Genomic DNA, 12,985 nt, shown 5'->3' on the forward strand with positions numbered 1-12,985 from the left:
CTATCCACTCCGATCGCCTTAGGTGATCAGAGTAAGCAGGAAATCCCGTTCAGAACGGGATTTCCTGCTGGGCTTCCCCGGTCACCATGGCGACCGGGCGGGATGACTTCACCGACGTCATGGACGTCGGAGGGAATCCCGATCCACCCCTCAGCGCTGCCTGGCACTGGCCAGGCCACGCAAGGGGTCTGGAGAGGGGGGGGGGGGGGGGTAGCGGCGGCGATCGGAAACTGCACGCAGCTAGCAAAGTGCTAGCTGCGTGCAGTAAAAAAAAATAAAAAAAAAAATTGAAAAATCGGCCCAGCGGGGCCTGAGAAATCCTCCTACGCAGGTATCCCCGAGCTGAGCTCGGGATAACCGGCAAGGAGGTTAACCACTTCAGCCTTCAGTTGTTTTTCACCTTATGCATCCGAGCAATTTTCACCTCCCATTCATGCGACAATAACTTTATCACTAATTATCACAATGAATTGATCTATATCTTGTTTTTTTCCCGCCAATTAGGCTTTCTTTTGGTGGTACATTTTGCTAAGAATTTTTTTTTCTAAATGCATTTTAACAGGAATATTAAGAAAAAAAAAATTTTGAAAAAATTTATTTCTCAGTTTTCAGCCATTATAGTTTTAAAATAATACAGGCTACCATAATTAAAACCTACGTATTTTATTTGCCCATTTGTTCAAGTTATTACACCATTTAAATTATGTCCCTATTACAATGTATGGTGCCAATATTTTATTTTTATTTTTTTAGTTTTTCCTCCATCACCATTTACAAGCATACAATTTAAAAAATATTAGTTGTATACCCTCTTCAGATGCACATTAAAAAGTTCAGACCCTTAACTATTTTTTTTTAATTGTAATTTTTTTTGTGTGGGAGGTAAACAGTTAATTTTAAATGTAATTTAGTGTGTCTTTTTGTGATTAAAATGTATGTGCGTATAGTTTTACTATTTGGCCCCAAGATGGCCACAGTGATTTCTTTGTTTTTCTATCCTGCGAGCTAGCACGCTCGCTTACAGGAACTAGGAGGACATGATTTTTTTTTTCTTCCAGAAAGACCGCAGCCTCTGATGAGAGGCTGTAGGTTTTTCTACTGGGGACTTAGATCAAAGAATGGGAACTAGGTTCCCATTCATTGATCTCCGGGATAACGGGGGCGGCATGCAGCAGCAGCCTTTTGGACATGAAAGTCACGTCCAAAAGCCTAAAATGGTTAAAAGTGGGTGGTGAGGTGAAGGATCACCTTAGGGAAAAAAAAAAAAACAGACAACAGGATCCCAATAGTGCAACATGTCACTTTTCTGAAAAGAATGAGTCGACAGCAGAAAAAATACTCACAAAGGTAGGTTGCAATAAGGGGCAACCAACCACTTGAGGCAGGTGGAGAGAATCAGCCTGTCTCCACTCAGGCAATCCCATGTTGGCTGTATGGGAATTGGTTGCACTCTTTAAAAATTGTAGATTAAATCTGCAGGAGACTACGCCACTGCAGACTAAAACATACAAACCACCCCTTCGAGAAAAATGAGGAGGAGGAGGTTGAAGGACCACTATCACGAAAATCGTAAAATTTTAAATACAAATAAGAAGTACATTTCTTCCAGAGTAAAATAAGTTATTTTTTTCCTATGTTGCTGTCACTTACACTAGGTAGAAGAAACTGACAGGTTTTGGACTGGCCCATCTCCTCATGGGGGTGCTTTAGGGTTTTCTTCATTTTCAAAAGCACTTAGCAAATGTCAGTTGCTCTGTGTAACTGCTAAAAAAAATTGTGCAGCGAGCAGGAAGGCTGGCCAGCATTTTTGAATAAATAATTTTCAGGGAGAGTCTTTAAAAAGAATAAAGGTCATGCTGTGAATCCCCCATGAAGAGATGGGCTATTCGAAATCCTGTTGGTTCGGTCAGCTTTCTACTACCTACTGTAAGTGACAGCAACATAGGAGAATGGAAATTTATAGCTCATTTTACTCTAGAAGAAACGTACATAGAAGAAGTACTTAGAGAAGATGGCTTACCTATCCAATGACACCAACGAGGATTTAACAACAAAAATAATTTTATTTGCACAGGCTTCCTTAAAAGCAAAGGGTGTTGGGGCAGGTAATTGTGGCACCGGCAGCTAAAGTGGACACAGCAGAAACCACAATGTTTATTGTGGCTATAACAGCGCCCAGCATGTAATTTGGGTGCCTGTGGAATATGGCACCAATATTTGTGGTGGGGGGAAATTGGAGTTGCAGAATGGTAGGTTATTGTTAGAAGTATGTAGAGGGAGGGTTTGGTTAAATGACAGTAAAATATCAGTAAAAATTACTGAAATTCTACTATTGGAGTTAGCCAGTACCCAGTAGTAGAATATCAGTAATTTTACTGATATTCTACTAGCAGCTTTTGGTGCCCAAATTAATGTGGCAGCCTTTTTACAAGTATGTGGTTGGAGGATGCACCTGCATCCATACTAGATAGTAAAAAACAATCACAGATTCACATTTCCAGTAATAAAAATCAAGAGTACATAACTTATGCTTGTTCAGGAAAGTAGAATACATGTACTTAGGCCTCAATTCACGGAGCATTATCAAACGTTTATCAAACACTTTTTCAAACGTTTGATAATTTACCTCATGGGTAAAATCTCATTTTGAATTCACTAAGGTGTTATATATTTGTTGAACGTTTTATCGGTAAAACATTCGATAAATCTATAACACCTTAGTGAATTCAAAATGAGATTTTACCCATGAGGTAAATTATCAAACGTTTAAAAAAGTGTTTGATAAACGTTTGATAATGCTCCGTGAATTGAGGCATGTTGCAGAGGTGGCACACCTAACCCATAAGTGTGGGTGCTGCAGCCTGTAGATGCTGAGCCACGGAATCAAACATTCAAGTAGTCAAGCACAAAGTTCCAGGTCAGCACACCTTTTCAAAATGCAAAGTCTTCAAATTTATTGCTTCATAAAGCACATGGAAATGACAATTGTTTCGGGGCCACTGCGGGTCCCCTTCTTCAGTGAAGAAGGGGGCCCGCAGTGGCCCCGAAACAAGTTGGGGGGGGGGGAATGAGCACCAGGGAGGAACAATCAGTGACATATCTGGCAACTTATGAGGGTGGAAGGGAGTAACCATCAGGGGCACATCTGAGGCTCTGACTACCTATGGGAGTAGGGGAGGGGAATGACCACCAGTGACACAGACTACCTATGGGGGTGGCAACCACCAGGGGGCACCTCTGGATACCTATGGGGAGGGCAGTGACACCAGAGGCACCTATGGCTACCTATGGGAGGGGAAGGGGGAAAAAAATGAGCACCAGGGGCACCTCTGGCTACCCATGAGGGGGCTGGAGAAACTACCATGTACCTATACTATACCCTATGTACGGTAACATTTTCAGCAATCTTATGTGGGGTAATGTTTCTGCATTTCATGTGGCATTAGATTTGCTGAATTTTATATGGAATGTAAAAATGATTGCATTTCATATAGGGCGTAATGTTTGCTGTATTTCTTATGGAGCATAATGTTTGCTGCATTTTATATGGGTGCAATGTTTGCTGCATTTCTTATGTAGTGTAATGACCAATGCATTATTTGATAGTCATAAATAGCTGCATTATTTGCCATTTGGGAGGGGGGGCACAGTCTAACCTTTCCCAGACTGATATTTCTCTCGAGGGCCCTCAGTGTCCCAATCTGTCCCTGGTAAGGGGCTTTCTGGATCCTGCCACCATTGAAAGACATGTGCTTCCCCATGGAGCATAAGTTTTCATTGGTCTTCACCAGGACATCTAGCAAGGGTTGGTGGGCTGCGTAATACCTCTTGTGGACTTCTTTGCTGCAAATGACTACACTGCAGGGTTCCCTCTTCCTGTTCATGTTTCTGGTGAGGTAATCTTGGGATTTGTGACTTGGTAAAGAAGGTGAGGCATAAGGGATGGCTGATTTCAAAGCTGTAGCTAAGCAGGACTGAAATCACAGGCCAAAGTAAAGACTGGTGCCTAGCAGAGCAGGGTCATGGGCCCAGGCTGAGGTTAGGACTAGCTGGTATCTGGGCAGAGTCAAGGTCAGGACTTGCATATAGCAGAGCAGGATCACAGACTAAGGTCAGGAGGACTGTTTATGAGCAGGGCAACAAGTTGCCGTCAATCCCAAAACCCTGCTGAAAGCAATTTTGTGGGCCCAAAGCCAAGTTCCCGACTTTTTTTTTTTTTTTAATGATGCAGACAAGAGACGATGTAAAATTGAAGAGGTTCTGGAACCTTGGCTGAAGGAGGGACTACTGCTAGTGTGGAACCTCAGGCCACACCCAGGGCTAATTCTAGACTTTTTGCTGCCTGAGGCAAACTTGTGAGGATGCACCTCCCACCCAGATTTGGAATGATCGCACAGCAACCGACAATTTACTCTGCGTCATGTAATGTTCTCACATGACATGCTGCAGCTCAACACAGTAGCACACTGGCTGACTGAGTCTGTGACAAACAAACTGCTCACCCTCAGCCACTCCATTCCTCCTCAGGAAGGTACACACAGTACAAAAATGCTGTCCCTGAAATCTCTGCACCTGATGCAAATGTTTCACCTTGCTTTATGCAGGGACGGATCTAGGGGGCGGGGGGGGGGGGGGGAGGGGCAGGCGAGTATCATGCCCCAGGCGCAGTTTGTTGAATTCTTAAAAAGGCGGCAAAATTTGGATGGGGAATAGCAGTTTAGGCACCAAAACCTGACCTTGCCACAGGCGCAACTTGGTCTAGATCCATCCCTGGCTTTATGAGAGAACCGGCCCTGGCCACACCCCTACCTACTGAAACACAGCTGAGGGGGGGGGGGGGGTAGGGAAATAGGTAAACCTCTACAGGCTAAACCCAAAGCACACTTCTGCTGAACAGTTAAAAACTGCCTTTAAAAAAAAAAAAAAAATTTACACAGTTTTTACCTTAGCTTGGTTCTTACCTTGGCTTTGGAGTTGTTGAAAGATTTTGGAAAAAGATATTTAGGCAGGTGCGTATTGAAATATCGCGGACTATCTTCATTTTCTTGCTGTAGTTTAGGAATACCCGGAGCTTCTAACCAAGGTATCCTTTGCCAGTTGAGAACTGTTCTGTTCCATTCTGGATTTCCATTAGTTTTAATCAGACTCAAGATTTCCAGCATCCATGTTGTACCTGTATGAATCATTCATGGGGAGCATGAACAGAAACGAGGACAGGATTTTTCTGAAGAACATTAGTTTTCTAGTTTAGTAGCAAGGAAATAAAGTTTACGATTTATGTTGAGAAGCAGATCTTGTGCAGCCCTGACACAGTGATGCATTGGTCTCTGTAAAGTGCAGGGGTGCGCACAGTTTTTTGGCTTGTGAGCAACTTATAATTAGCAAGTCAAAATGATCTACCTATGTACAATTTTAGGTGCACAATTGTACAAAATTGTACAAAACGGTGTAGTGCGGTCGAGATCTACCATGAAGTGCTTTGTGAATTACCAGTGGATTGCGATCTATACAATGGGCACCCCTTAAGGAAAACCTGTAAAAAAAAAAAAAAAAAAAAAAAAAAAAAAAAAAGTTCCCCAGGGAGGTACTCACCTAAGGTGAGGTAAGCCTCCGAATTCTATCGAGGCTTCCCCATCTTGTGTCCCACGGCGGTCTCGCTGTGCCCCTCCGAACAGCAGGGATGTAAATATTTACCTTCCCGACTCCAGCACAGGCGCAGTATCGGCTCTCCACTCGGAGAAAGGTGGAAATGGCCGATCACTGTCAGTCCGCTCTACTGCGCAAGCGCAACTCTCCCGCACCTGCGTAGCAGAGCGGACCCGACATATCGGCTATTTACGCCTATTTCCATGCTGAGAGCCAGGGACGGTAAATATATCAAGCCTGGTCAGACTTGTTGAGCACGGATTACAGGTCGCTTCGGGGGAGCCAGCGCTGGATTGCCTGCAGCTACTGCGGAGGGGGAAACCTCATTGGGACCCTGAGGCTTACCCCTCCCGAGCTAAGTACCCCCCAAGGGGAACTTTTTTTTTGTTACAGAGTCTCTTTAAAGAGAGTCTGAAGCCTTCTAAAAATACTCTTTCTATTTGACATTTATCTCCAGCAACGTCAGCAGTGCTAAAACTCAGCATTCCCACCGCAGAACGATGTTATTAAACCCCCCAAATCCCTGGGGCAAAATGTGGGGAGCGCTTCCTGGTAGAGGCAGAGCTTTGTGCTGTAGCTCTGCCTCTACTTGCGTCAATCCCCACTGATCACTGCCTCTCTCAGTCTTCTTTCACCTAAAGGGTCGGGGAGTGGAGGCAGAGCTACAGCGCAATGACTTACAAAGTCATGGAATTTTTCCCCGGTATTTGGGGGGGTTTAATGACAGCGTTCTGCAGTGGGAATGCTGCGTTTTAGCACTGCTGATATTCTTGAAGATAAACGTCAAATAAGAAGAGGATTTTTAGAAGGCTTCAGACTCTTTAAAAAAGGAACCTAAATAAAAAAAAAAAAAAAAAAAAAAAAAAAGCAGTTTATCTTATCTGGGGCTTCTACCAGCCCCCTGGTGCCGCCCAGTGCCATCACTGAGCGATCCTCCTGTCCCTCGCAGCGCTCCTCTTTCAGACAGGCAACTTGGGGAGTCAACAGCCGCGCAAGTCCTTGATCATGCTCCCATTGCTGTGAGCATTCTGCACATGTGCAGTTCAGATTTCCCTGCACTGCGCATGTGCAGAGTGCTCCCATCCACGGGAGCGCGATAAGGAGACGCGGGGACCAGGGCCGCACATTCAAATGAAAGAGGCACTGCAAGAGACTGTAGGATCACTCAGTGACGGCGCGGGCACAGGGCGGCTGGAGGGGGCCCACAGGTATTTTAAACTATGGGTTTTTGTTCCATTTAGATTCACTTTAAAAGTGAAACAGAAGCTTTTATATGCAGTTAACCCTTCCCAATATAATTTCCTGATCACCCACATCTCGACCAGCACTTATTTTTTGGTGCACTGGGAGGGGGCGGAACATAGGTGGTTGGGATGTGCGACTGTGGCAGGGATCCAGAGGGCCTGTACCTCCTCACACTAGAGAAAAGATTGCCCCGTTTCAGTGGCTGGGTGCGGCCAGTTCACACATTTTAGCCCCGCGCCCTTGCACAGGCACCGGTATATTTCCATTATTATAAGGCGCTGCATGGTGCTGGAGGGGATCCACAGTGCCGGGCTAAATCCAGCAGCCGCTGCCCAGCCCATAGTGATCAGCTCAAATGAGCCCACGTAGCATAGGGCCAACAGTGCAACGCTTTGATCTGTAGGGCCTGATGCTGTGCCAGATTTCCAGCAACAGCGCTATCTAGCATCAGCCAGTTAGGGTTGTCCAACACGAGTCCTATGGAGGAAAATGTCCATGTAGGACATAGTTCAACTTAGGATTTTAAAGGGTTAAGAGAACAGGATTTTAAATAAGACACTGAAGTCTCTTTTTTTTACCTTATTATTTTCTTATGCAGCAGTCTTCAGCATTAAATTCTAAGCTGATCCCCCATCCCCCCGGCAGAACTAGTTATTTATGGCCCAGAAATAGCCCAGCAAAGTTCCACAACTTTGCAAGTCGCAGATTTTGCTGCCTGAGAGAGGCAGAGCTGTGCGCAGTAGCTCCGCCTATTCTCAAGTCAATCTCCGCCTCTCCCTGCCCCTCTCATTGAAAGAAAATTGGCAGAGATTGACTGCAGAAGAGGCAGAGCTACTGCGCACAGCTCTGCCTCCTCCGGGAAGCAAAAATATGAGAGCTCTGGAACTTTGCTGGGCTATTTCTGGGGCATAAATAACTTGTTCTGCTAAATAAATGATAAATAATATTTATATAGCGTCAACAACTTCTGTAGTGCTATACATAGTGCAAAACAAATATTGGGAAATATACTGTACAATCATGACATTTAGCAATACAAATACATACATAGTTGGTATGTGGTTTGGATATCATTAAAATTGGTACACGTTCATATAATAAATTACAGCAAGATAAGTAGGAGGAAGTCCTTGCCCTTGTGAGCTTACAATCTAGAGGGTAGTGGGGTGTTAACAAAAGGGAAGGAGACACAGGAGTTAGTGGATGAAGCAGTGGGCCTTCATTGCCACCTACAGCAAATTACAGGCTTGTCTGAAAAAGTGTGTTCTGAGAGTACGTTAGATGAAACTAGGTTGAGGCTGCTGTTGACAACCGCCGCTGGCAAGAATTTAGACATAGTATCAGCCCAGCAGTTTGATTTGGTCGAGTTCTGGCTTAACCCCCCGTAGCAACAGAATATGTAGTTAGCCTGCAGATTAACGACACATCTGTACAGCCTTGGCTCTGCAATGTTGGCCCTGATTGAGCCCTGATCCCTGCCGGCTCTAGTAAAGAAAAAAGGCAACAGATTACTTTGAAACTTCTCATGTTCAAAAGCATAAGGGCTATGTTAAAATAACGTGTCTGAACATGCAACTGATGGCTAGTGATAATTGTACACATTGTAAAGGTTAAAGCAGGTCATAGGCCTCGATTCATCATTGTCTTTGAGATAACCTTTTCCAGTTTGTTAAGTTACCGAATTCAAAGTTTATCGATTTCTAGTTGTATTCATCAAGGTTTTTCCACATTTGGTGTGAATTCGATAAAATATCGATAACAATTCGGTAACGTGTCGATATTTACATTTTACAGCGGTAATTTAACACAAGGCCATAAGATTCCCATGGAATTGAGTAAAAGGCAGTCCTTTGAACACTACGTAGCAACATTCTGAATAGGGCTTAACACCTGGACCAGGATTCTGGAAGTGGTTGGGACAATCCCACAATTTGATAGGAGCCTTTTCTAAAAAAAAATATAGTGCAGCTAGCAAATTAGTTAACCCTGGCACTGCCTGTGTTCTCTTACAAGAGGATTCAAGAGAAATGCAGATGTCCTGTATAGCAAATCTATTCTCTTGCAAATTGATATGGTTCTAGACCTTACTCTTGCCCTTCTGCGCCTTTGAATCACTCTCAGCTGATACATAACCACTTCAAATGGCTCCATCTTCTCTGTCAGCAATGATCTGTCAGGAATAACGAAAGAGCAGTGAAGGAGATAACTAATCCTAAATGTAACACTAAACCACGCCCACTTTCATTTTCATGAATTGCACTTTCTTCCGTTTTAACGCATCACTAACGAATGATTACCGAATGCTCGCTAACAGCTGTAGATAAGTTTGATGAATCCTGAAATCAACTTAATGAATTCGGTATTTTACCACACTGTCGTTAACCAATTCGATAAGTCTTGATGAATCGAGGCCATAGTCTTTTGCGGACGTGCAGAGCTGTCTTGGCATATATCATCCAGCCATAACATAACAAAGGTTAATATGGCATATTCACATGTGTCGCCTATCTGCTGTATTTCTCATCTGCCTCACCTACTCATCACTAGAATCCCCTCTCTAGTTGCCAGTTGCTAAAATCTGCCTGTGATTAGTAAGTACACATATTAATATTTGCTTGTTACTAACCATTTAAGGATGATGTGAATTGAAATCTACGCCCTGATTTGATGCTGTTGTGGCTGTCAGGGCGTAGATTTCAACTCACCACTGCCACTCGTTCCCGCCATGGTCTCCCCGCCGCAGCTCACTCGCCCTGCTGCCTCTATAATGGCAGAGCCCTTTGGAGCGGGTCAGGCGCATTACATTGGCTCCTCACCCTGTCTATCAATGTAAGCAGCTCTCATTGGCATGGTCAGAAGCCAATGAAAGCGGCTTATGACTGGCTCACAGGACTGCCAGTAGGTGGCCTGAGGTTCCCAGCATGGACAGCAGTTGCATCGGGTATGTGCGGCCATTCGTCGTGTGACGACGAGCTCGGTTGGTGGTGGTGGGGGGGGGGATAAAATCACTTGTGTGCTGTGTTGTGCGGCCCTGCAGCTTGGCCTTAAAGCTGCAGTGGCCATTTTAGTAAAAATGTGTCTATTCTTTAGGGGGGGGGGGGGGGGGGGAGGTGATTACCACTGTGGTCCTCAAGTGGTTAAAGGGAGCCATAACTGAGAGGGATATGGCTGTTTCCTTTAAAACAATACCAGTTGCCTGGCAGTCCTGCTGGTCTCTTTGGCTGAAGTAGTGGCTGGATCACACGCCTGAAACAAGCATGCAGCTAATCCAGGCTGACTTCAGTCGGAGCGCCTGATCTGCATGCTTTTTGAGGGGCTGTGGCTAAAAGTATTAGAGAGACAGGATCAGCAGGAGAGCCAGGCAACTGGTATTTTAAAAGGAGAAATCCTGTAACGATTGGTGTCAGCAGTGAAGCCCAACCACCCACCAATAGGCAACCTGAACTGCCCCTCATACTTATGCCTAACCTCAACAGTCTAACCCAGTATGGTCTGTTCCTGCGCAGTACGATCCTGGTGACATCAGCAGGTGCGAGGACACGGCAACGCAGGCGCAGTGGTTTTCAGACTTTAACCTCCTTGGCGGTAACCCCGAATGTAGTTCGGGGTAAGCCGCGCAGGAGGTTTTCTCAGGCCCTGCTGGGCCGATTTGTATAATTTTTCTTTTTGCTGCACGCAGCTAGCACTTTGCTAGCTGCGTCAGCACACCGATCGCCGCCGCCCCGGGCTCGATCGCTGCTATCCGTTGCGGCGCCCCCCCCCCCCCAGACCCCATGCGCTGCCTGGCCAATCAGTGCCAGGCAGCGCTGAGGGGTGGATCGGGACTCCCAATGACGTCCCGATGTCGGTGACGTCATCCCGCCCAGTCGCCATGGCGACGGGGGAAGCTCTCCGGGAAATCCCATTCTTTGAACGGGATTTCCTGATCGGAGATTGCCGAAGGCGATCAAAGCGGGCGGGGGGATGCCGCTGAGCAGCGGCTATCATGTAGCGAGCCCTGGGCTCGCTACTTGATATAAGAAAAGAAAAACAAACAAAACAAAAAAAACCTGCTGCGCTGCCTCCTGGCGGAATTTTTTATACCGCCAGGGGGGGGTTAAAGTCTGAAATTCCAAAAGTGAACTGGAGGCGGGGCCAGAGCATCGGTGAGTGGCTGCGCAGGCACTGGATGTCTTCGGGGGACCATTAGAAACCCCAAGTAAGTTCAACTCATTTTCCCCCGACCCCCCCTACAGTATTCTTTAAAGAGGGCCCCCAGAGTAAAAATGAAAATCCAGCAGCCTGCAAGTAAAAGGTAATTTATATTTACCTGAGAAGTCTTGTCCCGCGATGCCGTCCCAAAGCACCTGCGTCACCCAACTTCCAGTGCCTGGCCCCGCCTCCTCTCTCTATCCACAAAGAAAACCGCCAAGCTATTTACTACAGTAAATAGCTTGGCGTCTCTCTCTGTGGAGAGAGAGGAGGTGGGGCCAGGCGCTGGAAGTCAGTTGATGCAGGACTTCACGGGACAAGACATCTCGGGTAAATATAAAACTTTCCTTTACTTGCAGGCTGCTGGATTTTCATTTTCACTCTGGAGGTCCTCTTTAACCAACTCCCCCTCCATACACACAACTGCCAATATATATTTCACATAAGAAAAGAAAAATATCAGGTGCTGTAGAAGTTTGGGCCCATACAAATAATATGGCTATAGCGGGAAATTTGGGCAATAGCGGGGGCACTGGGCTGCTTGCTATGTTAACTGTAACTGCAGTGGTTATAAATGTTGGAAAATAAAGCTCGTTTCAAGTTTAGGACATCACAGCTTTGCTCTTTAGCCCAATAAATATATTACTTATGCGGAAGCTTTTCGCAATATATTTGTCCTTTGCACACAGCTTATAACTCTTCAGAGAGAACGGATACCTGATTTGGGATATGTGACATTAAAAACATCATCATCTCGAACTTGGAATTCATTCTCCAGAAAATGATGTCTTCAGTTGTTGTTGCTGTGGAAGGAAAAAACGTTCCCTTGTGGTCGAAGAATTTCTTATCCATACCTCAAAATAGGGGGGGAAAAATAAAAATGTGTAATCAAAATCAGGCTAAAAAAAAATAAAAATTATTTTTAAATTTATTATGTAGGGAAAGGCAATTTTCATTTCGTTGTGGCTTATGTTTGTTTGTAGGGAATCTCTTTAACCACTTCCTGCCCTCCATTGACTTCTTAAAGTGAGCGTGCACGTGCGTGGGGCACAGCACACTTGCACGTGACTCCAACATTCTATCAAAATGGAAATCTATAAAAAGTCCTATTTGCACCAATTAGTGCAAACTGGGATGTTTTAAAACTTCCATTAACCACTTGAGGACCGCCCCCAGCCGATGGGCGGCGGCAAAGTCCGGGCCCAAACGACCGCAATACGCCCATCGGCGTGGGCGGCATCAGCGGTGGCTGTGCGGCGATCGCGTCATCAATGACGCGATCGCCGCCTGCAATAGGCTCCGCCCACCCTACTCGGAAACCCCGCCGGCCAATCAGCAGCGCCGGCGGGTTCAAACTTGCGCGATCTGGCCAATCAGAGTGTATAATACACTTTGTTATTGTAACAAAGTGTATTATACTGGCTGCCTCCTCCGCTGATGGTCACTCGTCGTGCGACCATCAGAGAGGACAGGCAGCCAATAGATAAGTGCAGCAAAACACTCTTTGCCCCACACAGGACCCCCCGATCGCCCACCCCAGCCCTCAGAACCCCCCCTGACCACCCAGCACACCACTGCTAGCACCCCACCACCCACCTAAAAACCCATCAATCACTCCCTGTCACTATCTAGGGACGCTATCCCCTAGGGTAGGTCCCTAACTGCCCCCTAGGGTACCCTGATCACCCTCCCTACCCTCAGATCCCCCCAGACCACCCCCTGTATACTGTATACGTTTGTATACAGCTGCCTTACCCACTGATCACCTGTCTATCACCTGCTTATCACCTGCCTATCACCCCTTGTCACCACCACCCATCAGAGCAGACCCTAAACTGTCCCTTGGGGGGCACCTGATCACCCACCCAGACCCTCAGATTGCCCTCAGCCCCCCCCTGCTGAT

At 45.9% G+C, this 12,985-nt stretch overlaps 1 pseudogene; it reads right to left on the bottom strand.

The window, feature by feature from the left end:
* Window positions 1-11,934, bottom strand: part of LOC137521699 (sulfotransferase 2B1-like) — a 30,827-nt pseudogene extending 18,893 nt beyond the window's left edge.
* Between the last annotated feature and the right edge of the window lie 1,051 nt (window positions 11,935-12,985).

Source organism: Hyperolius riggenbachi, chromosome 6 (assembly GCF_040937935.1).
Source record: "Hyperolius riggenbachi isolate aHypRig1 chromosome 6, aHypRig1.pri, whole genome shotgun sequence".
NCBI lineage: Eukaryota > Metazoa > Chordata > Amphibia > Anura > Hyperoliidae > Hyperolius > Hyperolius riggenbachi.